The 18,955-nt window shown below is 39.9% G+C and overlaps 1 protein-coding gene across 2 annotated transcripts in view; it reads right to left on the reverse strand.

Annotated features, from left to right (window-relative positions):
* Positions 1-18,955, reverse strand: part of SHOC2 (SHOC2 leucine rich repeat scaffold protein) — a 68,322-nt gene that overhangs the window by 49,241 nt on the left and 126 nt on the right. The window contains exon 2 of one of the 2 annotated variants that reach the window (XM_064144404.1): positions 18,058-18,192. The exons of the other annotated variant lie outside the window; for it this stretch is intronic. The gene's annotated coding sequence lies outside the window, so the exon portion shown is untranslated. The remainder of the gene's footprint in view (positions 1-18,057; positions 18,193-18,955) is intronic. 2 annotated transcript variants of the gene reach the window in all.

An 18,955-nucleotide genomic window follows, 5' to 3' on the forward strand; every position in this document is an offset into this window, starting at 1 on the left:
AAAATCAACATCAAATGAGCTTTTAACACAATTTTGAATAGGAAAAGGAGTAATGACTCTTTACCTTCTATATTCCAGCAGATAAAGACACAATAACTACATCTGGCAGGCTGACACTGCACAGTATCTGGCTCTGGTGCAATTTGTTTCAAAGAGTATTTGCAGTTCTTGATCTCCAGCTAGATGAGAAAAGCTTGGATGTATTTGTTTATTGGACACACAATTTAAATGTAATTAATGTATAGAAAAACTACATCTGTTCACGTTCACTTTCCAGCTAATACACTTGAGTTTGGAAGATACACACCTCTGGTAAAGCTAAATAATGATAACTGCATATTTACCCACGAGCTTCCAATTACAAATCTCCTCACTTTTAGCAGTCATTAACTTATTTTGCACCTGACCTGCTCTCAGAAAATAAGTATCTCCTTGAACAGATCAGCATTCTTCATACAGAAAAGATAACAAATACAATCAGAAGCAAATTTACTCCAATTTCAGTGTAAATTTCTGCTTCATTACAATTACATTAAATAAAATGCTTGACTAGCTAGAGTTGTTCTCTTTGGGATGGTATATTTTCCAAAAAGTTTATATGATATTTTTAAATGTTATGAGAAACCAAGACGAATTTTAGAGTATTCTGAAGGAAAAATTTAAAAAAATCTACACATCTTCCACCGTTACTGATTAATCCATTTTTTCCCAGCGAGTTTTTGTGTTTGATTTTCTAATCTGACCCTTTCAAATCACTGCATTTTACCTAGTGAAAGGAAGTCAATTCAGGCCGAGCTAGTATATAGATAGAACAAGAGTGCAAAGAAACTGATGTTTCAGATAACCAGATGTAAGTTAAAATGCTTTCACCTCTTTTTTCCCAACAAACACTTGTCTAAATGCAATGTGATGGACCACTTCTTCCCTCTGAGTATTCTGATTCTGAGGCAAGAATTACAAACTGCCAAAGAGAAATGGTGTTTCTCCTGTAGTGTATCCTCTGCAGCAGATTCTCATTATTAACTGCTACACGTATTTCTCAGGTTAACTGCACTCTGTCTACCCAGCCTCTCTCTCCACTTTCAGACAGATTTTGTGTTATTGCAAAATAATATCACAGAACTACAGAAAACATCTAGTTGGAAGACAACTCAAAGACCATCCAGTCCAACCTTCAACCCAGCACTAAAGGGTCAACACTAAATCATGTCCCTAAGCGCCAGGTCCACCACTGCCCTGGGCAGACCATTCCGATGTTTGATAACCTTCTATGTGAAGAAATATTTCTTAGCATGCAGCCTGAACCTCCCCTGGTGCAGCTTGAAAACATTTCCTCTAGTCCTGCTGCTTGCCACCAAGAAGCTGGCCTCCTCCTTGCTCCAACCTCCCTTCAGGGAGTTGAAGAGAACAACGAGGTCTCCCTTCAGCCTCCTCTTCTCCAGACTAGACAACTCCAGCTCCCTCAGATGTTCTTCATAGGCCATATGCTCCAGGCCCTTCACCAGCCTCATAGCCCTTACCCTCTTGTGCTGCATTACTGCATGTGATTAAACAGATTCCATGTTGCAGTGGACAGACCACCATCCTGCATCACTGCTTGAAGTGAGGCTCAATCACAGATTGGGGAAGTTAAAGCAACTTAGAAATACTTTGGGGAACTTCATTAATTGCCAGCACCACAAAAAAGCAGGCTCATTATAACCCCCAATAACACAACAAAAAATACAGCTTCTCCCCAGCCTTTTTCAAAGCCTTCAACTGCTTTCCCAACCATGAGCAAAACAGAATTAAACATAATGACATAAAGCAGTGAAATATTTCAGCAATTACATACAACAAGTGATTCAGGCAGCACTATATGCAGCTATATAGGGCCAATGCTCTGTGGCAAAGGCATCCTCAATTTCACTGAACTTTTTTAGACTTCAATCCTCAAAGCTGACACTTACTAGCAACTGCCTGCCAACCCCTGGGGTGGCATTGAGGTGGACTTCAGAATAGAAAAGAAAGGCAAGATCATTTATTTGGTTCAGCTGTTTATATGACTAATAGCTGCTTGCATGTTGCTTAGTTCATGCTGAGGGTAATTTTAACACTGATTTCATAACAACTATGACTTTTTTGGTTTAGATTAGAGACTTGAAATCCATTAAGAAGTCTGGTGCCACAGTGAATTTCACTCCTGGCCACTCTGAAACATCTAATAAGAAAACTGTAAGGAATTCCTCTGGCAACAAAGAGCTGAGTATTTCATAAACTCTAAGCCTGTTTCAGCTTCTCAACTCCTACATGCCAACTTCTTTTGATATAAGGCATTCCCACAGAGCAAGTCAAATGCAGTGGCTGAATAGGCCTTTCCCGGAGACAGCCTCCTACCATCCAACCCACCCTCCACAGAGTCACAGCAGAGCACATGCAAGCTGAGAAATATGGGGAAGGGACAAACAGGCAGGAGCTGGAACAAGAATGGAGATGCTGGAAAGTATGGTTGGCAGGTAAGAAGCAGTTGGTATGAAAATCCACATAAGAGAATATCACAGATACAAAAATACTGAGACAGAAATCAACAAAACACCAGTCCTGCTCCTATGCACTGCATGAAGAAAGAGTCTTAAAGAAGGCAAAAGTAAACACTAATTGGACACATATTAAACACATTCTAACAAGCATGGTCACCTAAAGCACTAGGAACCATCTCAATTCACACCTGCCTGATTTTGAATGCTTTATTTTGCAAACTTAATTTTCCTATTTGCTGGATTTTACATGTGTTTTTTCTTCCCCATCAACATTAAATGAGTTAGCATTTTACACAGACACACAACCAAGAATGGGAACACTGGAATTTCTTGCAAGTTCATCCACGTTCTTACACATTTTAGTGACTATCTCAGATATTTCTTTCCCAGGATAGAAGACAAAACAAATACGGAAAGCAAGCTGTTCACCTTCTTATAAAAATCACATGAAGTCCAGATCTGCTAGGAATACTCCTTGTGCTCACTCCTGCTGTGGAAGAGCCTCACCGACACAACACCCTAAGCCCCAGCCTGACACCCAAAAGGCTCAAATCAACACTGAACACTATTCTGCTCAGAACAAGGCGCCTGATTAAAAGATTATTTCACATATGCCAACAGTTCCAGAAAATGTATCAGAAACTGATTATCTTCACAGGAACAAGATGTTTTCCTTCAAAGGGGAAAAAAAAAAGAAAAAAGAAGAAAAAAAACCTACTACGATCCTTTCCAAGCAGATTCTTCAAAAATCTGTTCAGATGACACATCCCTTTCCCCCCCCCCCCTTAAAAAAACAAAAGGTCTTCAATGACATTTTTACTAGAAATATGAAAAACATCATTTCTGCTTGCCAAAATTTAACTGGATGATAAAGTCTTCAGCCTGCTTGAAAGGCTAATGCATTGTTAAAGTACTTAGCAGTAGCAACATTAATCTGAAAAATGCCTGTAAAAAAAAATGTGGACATGAAAAATTAAACAATGTGGTACTAATATGATACAATAATAAGTCTTTTACCTCAACACCTTTTAATAAATTAAATAAGATAATGGAAATTTGAAAAAAAAAAAACATAAAAGAGCAAAAATTAAAAAATACTATATGCTTATTTATAACAGCTTACATTCTTGCACCTTAGACCTCTTCACTTGTGATAAAAAACAAGTATCACTTATCTAAGTAACCCAGCAAGGAACCATTCAATCTGTGAACAAATGCTCACAAGTTTTAAGAGAAATTACCACCAAAAATGCAACCCTTACACGGGGACAACATAGTGCCTCACCAGATCTGCTGGTCTCCAGATACTTGCACCTTGCAAAATCTGTACCTATTAAGTAAATGGGCTGCTGGATTGCACTAGACAGCACGAGCTGAGACAAGGTGACTCATTGCAGTGGGATTGCCCACATCTCCTCTCTGAGCTGCACAGAGGCAAGGGCTGCTCTAACTGTACTGCACCCAGTCTCTGCTGCATGGCTCACCGAATTGACGGAGCATGGAGCTGCACTGATGCACAGGGGAGGAGATCAGTTTTTCAACTCATTCACACAACTAGTATCCAGATTGACAAAAATTAGTCCTTTTCAAAACAAGTCTAGTTCAAAAAGAATAAGACAGGCAGAAAGCACTCAGAAAGTTATACAGACTCTCAAATGAACTAGAATGAACAACCAAATCTTAGTACAACAATATACTCCAGAACAATATGGTCAAAATCAGGGTACTATTCTTATACATGAACATTATGAGAATACCTGAGGAAGGGAGAAAAGATTTCTGAACAGAAAAAAAAAATAAATGGAAATACTGGAGAGGTACCTGGACCTCTAAAAATAAACAAACAAAAATTAGTTTAACAAGTGATTCACCAGTTTCAGCAAATACTTTCTACCTTTTCCACTCAATCATTCTCAAAATAATGGTAAAGGAATAAAAAACAAGGAAAACAGGATCAGGAAGAGAAAAAGCACAGGTGAAAAAGAGAAGACAACCACAAGCATTTACCTGAAGCGAGACAAGAATACCAGGCACAGACAGTAATGAACTATGACAACGTATAGGAATAACTACCAAGGACAGACTGTCTCAACAACAGAACTAGAAAAGACATGGGTACTAGGAGCTGAACTGGTGTGTCCCCTGCAACAGGGCAGGGCCAATGCCACCTCCTCAGCACAAGCTCACTTTGCAGCAAGGCACAACATGCCAGTGCTGTTTTCCTCCATCCTGTCCCAGCCCTCCCTTTGCTGCAAGGCAAGAAACAGAAGAATTACATCAACTCCTTTATTCCTACGTGAAGCTGAAGGATTAGCATGTGTCTGATGAAACCTTCTCCTCCCTACCAGCCTTCAGGCTCCTGTGATTCTTGGACATAAGGTTGTGCAAACGGGGGCAGCTTCTCTCCCCCACAATTCCTCCTTCCTCCCTTTCCTCCATTCTCTGACAACAATTCTTCAAACAGAGCGTGGAGAAGAAGTTGCAATCTGAAGAGCCGAGTATCAGTCATTCATATCACACAAATTCCTACTAAACCAAAAGCTTCTGTAACTATTACACAGACAGTAATAAATCTGGTATGACAATTGTCAGTACTAGCTTAGTATAAAGTATAATTAAATGCTATAAACATGCATCTTATTTTTTTCCTCCAAATATAAAGCAGTTTTATGTGCATCTTCATTAAATCAGTATCCTATGGAGATCAAACATCAGGCATGAAACAAATGAAAAATTTAATTTGCAATGATTCTTGCCTGCTAATACTAAATTTGATGTGTGGTTGTGAGGACTATCAGCTGAGAAGCATGTCTGAGAGAAAAGGATTTTGATGACAGCCTCTGTTTGACACATTGTGTGCTGTCCTCTAACTCCTAAATTCTTCATGTCACATCTGTGCAGATGACAGTACTTCATTTCTCACTTCTCTCACAAACAGCCTCTATCTTGATTTACAGAGCAAATAACCTTACCACTAAATCCAGACCAGATGATCCCTGCCATAGTCAGCCTCATCACACCAAGATGCATTTGGCATACCTGATCTTATGCAGTACCATCACTTTCCCACTTCTAGCATTTATTAATAAACTATCACCTTAATTCAAGAGCTCTTCATCTCTGCCCAGAAGAACCTGGTATCTTCAAGGAATGCTTTTGTGGGTCCACTTCCTTTCCTGCATTTACAATCACAGCATTGTGATTGGAGTCAGTTCTCATTAAGATCTTTATCAGTAATCTGCATGAGAGGATTGACTGCACCCTCAGTCTGCCAGTGAGGAAGGGTAGAAAGGCACTACAGAGAGATCTAGACAGGCTGGATCCATGGGCATGTGCCCAGGTTGCCAAGAAAGCCAAGAGCATCCTGGCCTGTATCACGACAGTGTGAGAAGCAGGACCAGGGAAGCAATCGTCCCCTCATACTAAGAACTGGCAAGGCCACATCTTGAGTTCTGTGTTCAGTTTTGGGGCCCTCTCTACCAGAAGGGCATTGAGCTGCTGGAGTAGGTCCGGAGTCAAGAAGCAAAGCTGGTGAAGGGTCTGGAGAACAGGAATTATTAGGAGAGGATTAGGAGAGGCTGGGGGAACTGGGGTTGTTTAGCCTGGAGAAAAAAAGGCTCAATAACTACCTGAAATGAGGTTGGAGTAAGGTGGATGTTGGTTTCATTTCCCTAGTAACAAGTGAGAGAAAATGGCCCTAGGAGAAATGTAGGTTGGCTATTACAAGAAATTTTTTCACTGAAAGGGTTCTCAAACAGTGGAACAGGCTCCTCAGGGAGGCAGCCCATTCACAGAGGTATTTAGAAGACACCAAGATGTGGTACTAAAGGACATGGTTCAGCTCCAGAATTGGTAGATTTAGGTAATGGTTTGACTTGATGATCTTTAAGGTCTTTTCCAACTGAAATGGTTCTATGATTCTATATAATTATGTAGGAGTCTTCAAGGAAGTTGCCTGTTCCTTCCATCTGTTGGCCATGGTACCAGCACACCTAGATGAGGCTACGAAGTGTTATCTTGGACAAAGTTCAATGCTAGAAGTGTTTGTTGATCCTTCGGAAAAACAGAGCAAATCACTGTCCTGCAAGGCAATTCTGACCTAGGGACTGCTATCAAGCTATGCTGTCTTGCATGCTCCAACACGTAATGCTCACTGTTGCATATACAGCAACATGAAGCTGCTAATAGAGATACAAAAGCATGAGCACTAAATCGAAACAAAAATCTCTCTAATGCAACAGAGCTCACTAACATTCAGCACTTGGCAGATGTGATTTTTCAATGTGAGTGAGAGTAAGACAAAGAAATGCAAGACATCCATAAAAATAACTTCAGCAGAAATTAAAACAAAAAGTCCTACCAGTTTTAAAACTAAGCTTAAAAGGCTTGGGGTTTTGCTTAAGAACAAGCCTTATGGAGTTCATGTGACCATAAATCAGACTTTGGATATCTGTGCATGGCACCACAAATGCAGTATTTTCAATGTCTGGAAGAGACCAGAAAAGGCAAGGAGGAAATGGCTGTTTCACTTTTCCACATGAGCTCAGAAAACATGAAAAAGAAAAGTATCAGTTAATTAGAGTTTGATCTTTCTCTGAATTTCAGATTAAGTTATCAACCCGCAGCAACCAATTTAAATACTACTACAAATCCACTACACTGTAAAATTGGAACTGTTACAGACCCCTAGGGCAAAAGAAGATTCCTAAAGGCTGCACCTATTTGGGTTTCCCCGCTGGGATAAGAAATTATTGCAAATAGCAATTGTTTTTGATCTCTGTTTTTGGGATCTGTTTTCATATACCAATAAACGGTTTTGAAACATGGACACAGCTCTAGGCAGTAGCTCCCTCTCAAAACCTTTTTTTTTTTTTTTTTTGGCAACTCAATCAGCATTAGATTATTTTACACCAAAAAATGACTGTTGAAAAGTCAAAAGAGAATGTAAATCTTTGTTATTTCAGCTAAGTGACACAAGGCTTATATTTTTATCTGTAACAAAAATGTTCAAAACTATCACATCCTGACTTTTTAACTATTAAGAACCTAGCAACTGAAGTGTCTTAAGTAAACTACTGCAAATACTTCCATAAACAGAAGCTACAGCCATATCCCAACATCAAACCAGCATCTCCTAGATTTTTGTTTTAAACAGTATTTCAAACACTGAATCAACAAAATTCATTTGCAGGAAAGGGGGGTGGTGGAAGTCAGATCTTTCTAGAGAGCAATATCATTACATATTTTAATGAAATAAAAGATAAAATATAAATAAACCAGCAAATATATATATATATATATATATATATATATATATATATATATATATATATATTTAAATAAATCCTTCCTCACATTCATTATCACCAGGAACTTTCAATTTGCTGTTCAAACACTGTTTCAAATACTAAAAGATTTGCATAAAAGCCACATTACTGCCTCAAGAACCAATACATGCCACTGGAATTACTAAAATGAAGCTGGAAGTGATGGACAAGTAAATCTGATGAACTTAAACAGTCCGAAGTACTTCTCTCTGTATTTCTTTTAATGCACACACACGCACATATATATACACATACACACATATATAGATATAAAACTTATAATGGTACAATTACAATGTTGTCAGCATATCAGAACACCTCACATTGAAAAGTGGACCTTACAGGCAAATTAAAAGCTTGACTTAAAAGAACCTAATTCTTTGCACTGGCTAATTAAGCCTGCTCTGTAATCACATGTTCAAGCTTTTGTTCCAGAAAACCTCATTTTATTTTGACACTGCTTTTCAAGCTGGGATATTTTATTTACATTAGTCTGGAAGCACTAGGGAGTGATAAAAGTTGAGTATTAATAACAAACAAAACTCTCAGTACTCTCAGATATAAGATACCCATAGTCGGATCAGATGAAGACCATACAACCAGTCTCCCCCAGCTGACTGATAAGAGAACTTAGAATGCTTGCTAATTGGTAATTAAGAGTTTTGGCAGCAAGGAAATCAGAACTCAAATGAATCCTAAGTGTTTGGGTCCTGGAATTTTCGTCTCTATAATGTAAACTTTATATTAGTGCAGCCACTTGAAAAGTGGTTAAAACCTGGGCAAAAAGTAACATTTCTGGTACTGTATTAACCGAGCTTTGCCCGTTTATTTTTGGTACCTTAAAAGCAGCATGCTTTTGTACTGTCTGAATATATAAACATCCCTGCAGTACATAGGGAAGAATTGAAGTACAACCTCACAAATGTAAACTTACTAACTAGTTCCTTAGTCTCACATTTAGTTCATAAATCAGGTCATACAACATGGAATTTATGTAAAAGTCATAACTAGAACAGATACCCAAGCCTGTTGTCTAACTCACCATCACCTGCTTGAGAAAGCTGCTTAGAAAGGAAAGAAAACTTAACCTGCACAGGTAGAAAAGTATCTGAATAGTCATTTTACACTCTGTGCTTACACTTACACACAGTCCATGAGCTTTTACAGCCACACACAACCCCTGCTGAACTCCGTAGCTCACCATCCTTTGCTCATCATCTCCAAACACAACAAACAAGTCACTGTTATATCATTTTAAAAGTACCTGAGAAAAGTTAATTCATTATTAGATTGCTATTTAGAAAAAGCATCAGATAGCAATAACAATCAGGAGCACTTTGAAAGAAGCAGTCATACAAACCTTCCATGCTCTCTCTGCTTTATATCTGAAAGCTTGTTTCCTCTAGATAAACTTGCAAACAGAGTAATTCAATGGTCAAAGCACAACAGTTACTTGCAGAAAGCTCAGGCAAGCACACAAATTCTCAGTTAAGATGGAGGCAGCCTACCTCACATTACCCTGGGATAAAGGAACACAGACAAGCTGTAACAATGAGTAGCTTTCACGCTCTATACACTCTCTCGCCTTGTGTTAACTTGTTTCTGTGTCAAAGTAACAAATTTACAGCCAAGATTGTAGCATTTCTGGAGCATTTCCTTTTGTTGGATCTCAGTATAAGGTGCTTTCACTGTTCAAGTGGCTTCAAAGATGAAGAGGGACTTTTAAAACGTCCCAAAAGCACAAAACAATGGGGAAAATCACCAGCAGCTCTAAATGATACTTTTAGATTATCATAGCATACAGCTGATCAGTTAATATTAAGTGTTTTTGAAAGGCAGCCAGCAAGCTGGCCCAAAGAATCGACGGTGTGCAATCTGCGAAAATCTCCCTGCTATCATGGAGCAGGTTTAAGTGGAAAAAAATACAAAACAGTTTCAGTAGACACTGGAAGTCGAAAGAGTGAAAGCTGTGACAAACAGATTTCTCATTCCACGACTTTACAAGTTGAGAATAACACATAAACATTTGTCTGAAGAGACTGTCGCTGTTTGTCCGCAGTTTACACACACCATTAGCTTTGAAACTAAGATGACAGCAGCTTTATTTTAGTATTATTAATACAGAGGATCATTAAAGAAATGGGAGGTCTCATACAGACTACAAACACTTCAGGATCCTTTCAGGCAACATGACTCCTTGTTATCATGCTGCATATTCAAAGGTCTAACAGGCTGTGGCTTTCATTAGCAGCACAAATTTCACAACAGAAACTGTTTTTGCACCTATCCATTTTGCTCTGCCTTTCACTTGTCTGGCTGATTTTCTCAGGGCTTTTGAAGCAGAACAATTCACCAAAAGCAAATACATCTTCAGAGATGCAAGCAGTGGCTCCAGCAGAGAAAAATTAATTCCTTATTCTCCTTTCTTTCTCTTTTATTTTCACACAACTCAGTTTTGAGGAAAACGTTTAAGTTTCTCTTACCACAGGAGGGCAAGAGCATGTAATGCTAGTGTTAATCTCTTCTAAGGGAGAGCAGAACAAACAGTGGGAGCTGGAATGCAGAAAGAGCCAAGTCAGAGACCTGGAGCATGATGAAAATTCAGTTGTACCAGTGGAGTTAACTGCTTGTTAATGAAGGCGTATGCATCCCATCTGCTGGCTACAGAAGAGTTGGAACGGTTTCAAAAACATTCCAAGACAGACGTATCATCAAATACATGATGTGAACGTGTGATCCACAGTCAAAGGTTTACTCCACCGACTTCGGCAGGACCAAGCACACATACAGAGACTGGGCACCAAAGCTGCAGGATATAAACCGCGTCCTTGTCACACGTTAATTGTCACTGACTGCTAAGAATACAAATCTGTCCAGTGTAATTTGTTTATTCATTAATTCTCATTTCAAGAGAAAGTTCTGGCTTGCACTCAACAGCTAATTGATTCAATAAATGGCATCTCAGTTTGGAAGAAGAAAACATGATACTACAGTGAAAGCACGTAACTGAAACCTTGGTATCCTTTCAGGTATGACTTCGGGCTTCTCAAAGACAAGACAAAGATTAAAGGCAAGAAAAAACTACCAACATTTATCTCAAGGCTTCTTATGGGGAAGAGAGAAATCACTACTGTAACAACTTGCCTAATGATGACCTAAACCACAGAACATAAAGTCATGGGTGAAATCGGAGGGGAGGGGGGGGGAGGGGGGGGTAGGGGTATGTGAAGGGGGAAATCAATCCAGGTAGTTCTATTTATTACATGAATTACAACTCATGATTGTGATAATTAAACTTTTGTTTCCTTCTTAACTAGGCCTGTCACGGACAAGATGCTATCAAGAAAGCTGCCAAACAGTTAGAGCATTCCCAAAAGCAAGTATGTAGCCCACCAAGAAAAATAAACACAATAACCTGAAATCTGCCATCCTTTGCACACTGCCCAAGAGTTAAAAGGATGTACCAGAACTAAAATATAAATGTTTGATGCACAGAATATAAAATTTGATGCACAAAGACAAGCTCCAAGGTATTTAAAGCCATGTTATGCTAGCATAAATTTCCTTTTCCAAGAAATCATCTAGAATCTTTATTTCAATATAGCTCATATAACTGCCAACATTATAAAATTCCCTTTAGTAAGAAATAATTTAGGTTTTGCAAGTATTGTACAATAGCCATTAGATTCTGAAATCTATTAGAAAAGTAATCATCACAGATTTAGTATGCTAATAAGAATATTTAAAACGAGGCTTCGTTTAACCCAGCCATCCCTTCAATAAGAAAACTGCAAATAACTCCAAATTATGCATATTTTATAGGACTTTTCTGGGCTTTAAACACTTTAATTATACAATCATTTCTCTACAAGATATATTTTTTTAAGTCATGTATTATGAGAAGCAACAGCAACATGGGTTTTCATGATAAGACCTTCATATTCTGCTATAATCAGCATTTCACAAGACTACACAGATGGATTCTTCACTTCCTTGTTCAGGAGGTCACTTTTTACACTATTTCTGTTTATAGAGGTCTATTTTTGACTGCTGAGGACTTTTGTTTACACATTAAGCCACCTGATGCCTCCAGGAGCCATATAGTTTGCTCGTGAAGTCATTTTCTCTCTGCTACACACAGTGAGTGACTCCATGTAACTAAATGCTTCTGAACAAGAGCTGGCAATCTGAAGACAACTCCTCTCTGTAGGATTATCCCTTAGAATTAAAGTAAATGCACAGTTCTGCTTTTCTGAGGGGCTGATTCAAGGAGGAGGGGAAAGGGGAATATAAAAGCACAAAATTCTACCACCACTATTTCAGAAATGCAATAGATCATCTAATAAAGAGAATAAAGATTACTCATTTCCTTGCCTTAGATAACTGAGGATTGTGGTTTGTTGTGGGTTGCTTTTGTGTTGATTTTGGTTTTGTGGTTTTATTGGGGGGGGGGAGTGTGTTTTTTTTAATTGTTAAATTGGGGGAAGGCTCTGAGGTTATACAATTTTTAAATTATTTTTTATTGATGGTGGAATAAACTTCAATATTTTCTCTCATTAGGTATAACACAGAGAAAAAACATGACCGAAGCTGGGAACTTGAAGCCTTCCATGGCACAAAGCACTTTACTCAGCACCTGCAGTTGCACTGCATGTAATGCTTTAGCCAATTATCTACAAATTTCCCAAGACTTTCATGCTGTGCTATACAAGCTTTAAGTTGCACTGACATACTGGTTTGTTTTCTTTAAAATAAATATATGAATAAATCTATGCAACAGTTCAAACACTGTGGAGGGGGGGGGGGGAGAAATTAAAATATTTTGATACAACATGGAATATTTCCTCCTAGAACAATTATCGATAAACACTACTAACACCATGTGTTACAAAACGTATTATAACCTAACTTTCAGCATGAAAAAAATTCAACACTAAGAAGTCTTATTATAGAGAAGACTGGACAGTTCATGTGCTACAATTACACAGGTTACCAGTACTGCCAGTTACAGGAACGCAGCCTCATACCAAAAAGAGAGCAAAATCTCCTGGTTCTAAAGATTTATGTGACAGGAACTCAGGTGAGTGAAAGGAAAAGAGAGAAGTATGACTCCCCGTGATCACTGCTACGCCTCATCTACAAATAAATATCAGGCTCTTGATCCTTTTGGCTGTCAGTCAGGTGTTTCTTCATAAAAGTAATAAATATGTTTATTTTTCTTCCCAGTCAACACAACATGCCAGACCAATGCATCATTCTGACCACTCAAACTGTCATGAACCATTTTCTCAATCTCTGACTTAATACTAAACACTATTAGATGGAAACACCAAAAACATAGATCTAAATACAACAGCAAATCCTAAAGAGGTTTTGCCATACTTTTGAGGTACTAAACCAACATTATCTGTCATATATAATAGATAATTACAATCCAAGTACAGGTGAAATGTAAATGTACAACAGCTTAAGGTCCTCAGATGTCAAGGTCTCAAGATTATTTTTATTCTTGTATTTTCATGTCCATCCCTATAAATATTTATTCTAAGCTTCCAGTAGACAAGTTTTTGACAGGTTAGGTATTATAAATATTGCACTACAGTGATATGTCTGTTGTTTGAAGCACAATGCAGAGTATTTGATATATATGTGAATCATCGATCATCACACAGAACATCTAAGTTTATGCTTTCTTGCAGTACTATCATTTTTTTTGGTTGTTGTTTTAATAACTTCTGTTCCAACAACAGGGTCATTTGTCATATCCTTAACCTGAACACAACCACTGCCTCTTTCATGTGTGCAAACGAGTGGCAAGCCAGTAACATCAGATATATCCCAAAAAATGATCATTCAATTCAAACATATCTTTCTTTCTGCAGTTTTCACAAACTAAACCAGGCAGAGCAACCCTAGGATTGCATGCAATCAGTCACAAAGTACAATTAATAGTTTAACATCCCAATATTTGATACAATATATTAATAGCAAGGCTGTAACTACAAGAAATTAATTCAAACCTTTAAAAGATAGCATTCTAGAATTAATTTCAAGGGCTCTATGAATCTTTAGATGCAAGAAAGTGATGCCAACCACTGTTTTATTTAACTTTGTAAACCAACCTGTTGGCAGGTAGATGATGGAAACCGGCCACCAGTTCCCCAAAAGTGTCTAAGTCAAATCACTATTGACACTTTTCAAAGGAAATTCGAGGTGCTTCTGGTAAAGTCAGGCGTAAGTTACCAAATGCTTCAGCACCAAAACAATGGTGGCACCATATTTTGCATTCCTTATGCATAAATTATTCCCATGAACATCTATGGGATTTCTGCAAGTAAATGCAAAAGTAAGTTCCAAATACATGCTTTGTGACCCCATATATAGTGAGTTTAGAAATAGTTGGTGAAAAACTGCTCAAGCCTTAATTTTCTCTCCCTCCAGGCACCTATATGAACCTGTGGGCTGAAAAGAGTGGGAGACTAGAACATGGGTAAATTAAAATTGCAACTTATCACAAACAAGACCTCACTATTTAATAAAGATGTGCTTCAGAACCCCTCTCCAAAGCAATACCAACCACGAACAAGATCTGAAGAACTTATTTTAAAGCCCAGCAGTCAAAGCAGCAACAGATTGAACGGAGCTATGCTGCAATATTTATGCAGCCACTATAATGCAAATGCATAAGGTATTAGGAAGGCTATTTGCATTAGTGCACAGCCCCTTCAGTCTATGTACAATGCCAACAGAAAGAACAATTAGGATGCATGCATAACAAAAACCCTCCGACCACAGGGTAGGCAGGTCCACTGAACCGGATACAATACCTACAGGATCAACAGGGCTCGATGGAAATATTGTCTGATGGATCACTCCATACAGCTTGCTCTACATAGAATACTAAACATTTTAAGACATAAAGGCACATAGAGGATTAGCATGGCACACGTAAGAGCAAGCAAGCTACAACCAATTTACTGTGAGCACCAGTCTCGCGTTTTTCAAGATGAACTGGGCTGGAGCACAGCTCGCCTCGCCGGGGCTGCTCCTCTGCAAAACCTCAACACCACCAACAGACAAGAAGCAAACTTTCATCCGTGCTAAAAAATAACCAAAAAACAGGTACACACTTTCCTGTAGGAAAAAAAAAAAAAAAAAAAAAAAAACCACACACCACCACCTCTCTAGAACTTTTTGTAACAGAAAGTGAGAGAGGTGTGCAAATTAGGATCTAGTGTACATCCATTCTGAGAACAGAGACTACACTTCTGTATAGAAACCAAAAAACTACACGTACATCTTTACGGCAAAAACAAGAGTAAAAGAATCAAGTACATAGGCATGCCAGACTGCATCCCAGAATTTATCTACACCAATTCACAGCCTCTTCACATATTCTCCTGCTAATCAGCATGTACACAATAAACGAGAGTGCTCCATTCTCTCATATATTTCTCTTGCAAAGCAATACAGATAAAGTACTTCTTAAACTGCAACCATCTTAAGAGTGTCTAAAATGAACTCTGTGGTATACATTTTTAATAGACATAATAATGAACACTACATAATTTCTGCACAAATTACTTCCATAACATAGAGGTTAATGTTGGAAAAATTCTTAGTAATTAGAATTTCCTTTCTATCCAGAGACTGTTGTTTTGCTGTACTGAAAGTACCTTTATGGAACCAAATCTGGAGTCAGAGAACACTCAGATTTAATAGTATGTGCTGGGTATTTTTCAACACAGTCAAGCCCAGGCAATGCAGCAAAAACCAAGCAAATTAAGGTCAGTGGCTAACACTGCAACATTACCTGCTTATTATACAACCTGTTATGTTTTATCCCTATACATTCTGTGACATAGCATACCATAACAAACAGACTAGATATATCGTCCAGTCCAATTTTAACATAAATGAGGGTTCTTTTTTTATCTGTACATTCTAGTTACAACTAGTTGTTTAATCTTCATTACTGTGCACTTCCCAGCCCTCTCACACACACAAACCCACCAGAAAGAGAAGTACTTCATCCAAGATACAACTGAATGCAGTAAAAAATAAAAGCAAGGTATTGTGACACAGAGCAAAGCAAACTGCCAAACTGCACTTCAATTAAAAGAGCATCCACAAAGCTACCAGACGAAAACAAAAAAAGAAAAGGCAACACTTCTTGGAGCATTTTGGGTGGGAAATGCTGCTAGCCAAGCTGAGCAAGAGGGCATGGCAGGCTGAACATGGGGTACGCATTAACAGACGCAGACCAGGGTCTACGCTGCACCCAGGCAAAGCATAAAGCCACCCAAAACCCACCAATTGAGGAAGGAAGGGGCAAGGTAGGCATCAGGAGTGAACCATCCCTGCGACCATGACTGGCAAGGAGATGGGGCAAGCGCTGCCTTCCGCTTCCTCCCAGCACACAATTTTTCACCTTTCTTCAGACACTGAGGAAAACCTGCTGACAGAAAGGCCTCCTTATTAGCACCCACCCAGACTCTCCAGAACAGTATTTAGGGACATCTGAAATCTCTTAATGCAGTTTTATTTCCTTATAACATCATACTTAACCCTCCCAAAAGAGAGTTCAGTCATTCGCAGAGCTTCCTCAATCTTGCCAAGAGGGGATCTCAAAATGCAATCCTTCTCATTCACAACAAGTAGATGATACTTTTACAGCCTTAATTCAATTAGCATGCATGAGCAGCAGGCACACATGCAAGCACGTACATCCACCTATTTCATGGGTGCTGTATACAGCCTGGCAGCAGCCGGCTCACAGGGTGACAAGCCAGGATCACCGCGCACACCCCGCTTCAGCAGCAACATTCTTTTCCAGAAAGCCACAGCCAAGAAACAATCAATCCAAGGGTTTCCTAAAAGGTACACGCACGGCTATCTTCCGAGCAATTCATTTCCGTATATAGGCTGAGAGTGCAGAAAGACAGATGCAGAAAATACTTGTCCTCTGAAGGAATTCCTTCACTCACAAAATTCCTGGAGGAGAATACACCCATCAGTGCGGTCTAAGTGTCAACATAACAAAGGAACGCCCCTCCCAGCACCTCCTGCCTTACAGATATGTCATGCTGGAAAGGAAAAACTAGACCGGGAACAGCAGCTATTCGCAATCAGCACTGTTTATCGAGCCTACCCCTGCCATCATCCCTAAGAAAAATGCTGAGGATTGTTCAGCGTTTCTAGAAAGAGAGGGACATGGAAGAAGACAGCATCCTCTTTGAGGATTCCCTTGGTATTCCTCAAAGGAAGGCGGTGACACAAGGAGAGCTTTGTCTGGAATCATCTTTGTGTATTACAACTACATATAAAATTAGTTTTGCCTGATGTACATGTTTTGCCATGCCACACACAGAGAAAACCTGATGGCTGACAAACATTAGCCTCAATTAAAAGGAATCTAGCTTCAAATTAGTAAAATAATCTCCCATTTTACTCATCCAGAGCAAAGAATAATTACAGAGAAAACCAAAATAGTCAAGCCCAAATCTTTCAACAGGAATTAAGAGGATAAGGGCGTTACTAAAATTAAAATGTAAGCACAACACTGTAATAACAAATTCATAGGATTCAGTAAATCTTTCCCAAAACCAGGCTAGGATTTTATCAAGATCACCACACAACATATGTCTGAAATGGGGCAGTAAATAAACATGACTTAATTTGACCACCACCTACATTAAGCCCTTGATTTTATAAATAGAAGCACCCAATAATGACTAGCGATTAAAAAAAAAAACACAACCACCACAATTTAGAAAATAGAAAGAAACAAACCAAAAGTCAAATATGCAAACAGAAAAAAAACAGCAGAAAACTAAGACCCTGAACGTAATGACTAAAACCACCTTAAGTTCCATTTTGACAGTCAGAAACGGTAACAATACATGCAGTTACAACTCTGATCATGAATATTCTGCCTTAAAAGTGTCCACACGTGCAGAACTGAATTAAAACGAGTGCTTCCATAGCCCCATCTAATATAGGCTTCTCAAAAATCACTACTACTATTATTTTGGTACTTTGCAACTGTTTTCTCACACATTGCCACTTTTTATTCACCTCCATACCTGCTGCTAAATTAGCCTGTGAAGTCAAGCAGCAGCAGACTTTCACCAAACTGAAGTTTTGCTCAATTTCTCTATAGCTCACACCCAGTCGCAATTTTAGTCAACACACACGGCAGCTGATCTTACCTAAGGTTACAACAGCTTTTTTGCCATTTCTGAGAGAAAAATACCTACGACTCGCTGAAAACACCTTCTGCAGGCACAAACAGGCGCGGGATGCTGTCACACCGCTTACTCTGCGACACCGGGAAAATCACCTGGCTAGACAGGAAGGCGACGACTTTTGAAACAAGATTCTGCCTCTCTGGCTTCATCAGAACTGCCACAATAAATACGTGGGGTAAACCAGGAAAAGAACCTCACGCCTATATGAGAGGGTGGGGGACAGTACTCGCTCAGACAGAAGCAGATGTAATCATTACCCTGAACGCCGGTAATCATTACCCTGAGCGTCAGTGCCACTACACAAACGCCAAGTCTCTTAAATCTCCCTTCGCCAGCTCCCGGTACCGGGAGCTGGAGGAGAGGTGAGGCTGTAACAGGGAGCTTCCTCCTTTCTTTCTTTCCTTTTTTTTTTTTTCCTCGGTTGTTGTTGTTGTGGCTGTGGCTGGTCGATGCCATCGCCCTGCAGCGCGGGGGAGCGGGGCTACCCTGCCGCCGAGTCCAGCGGGGCCATCGGTCGCCCCCGCCCCACCGCACGCCGCGGGCGGCCCCCTGCCCGCCCCACCTGCCCCGGGCCCCGCGGCTGCCGGGCGTGGCTGTACCCCGCCAGGGCACACACGCACACACACTCGCCGGGCACTGGGGAGCTGCGCCGCGGGTGGGCTGCCCCGCCGCCGACCCCCCTCGCTGGGGTGATACGGGGCGCGCCCCCCGCTCGGTTACCTGCCGCCCAGGCCCTCCTCGCCTTTGTGCCCGCGGCCTCCCGCCTCCCCCGCCGCCGCCAGGCCCACCCCGCCCGCTGTCAGCCGCCGCCTCAGAGCGCCCCAACGCCCCCGGCGGCGTGGAATCCCGCCACCGTCTC

The sequence above is a fragment of the Pogoniulus pusillus genome, chromosome 6, assembly GCF_015220805.1.
Source record: "Pogoniulus pusillus isolate bPogPus1 chromosome 6, bPogPus1.pri, whole genome shotgun sequence".
NCBI lineage: Eukaryota > Metazoa > Chordata > Aves > Piciformes > Lybiidae > Pogoniulus > Pogoniulus pusillus.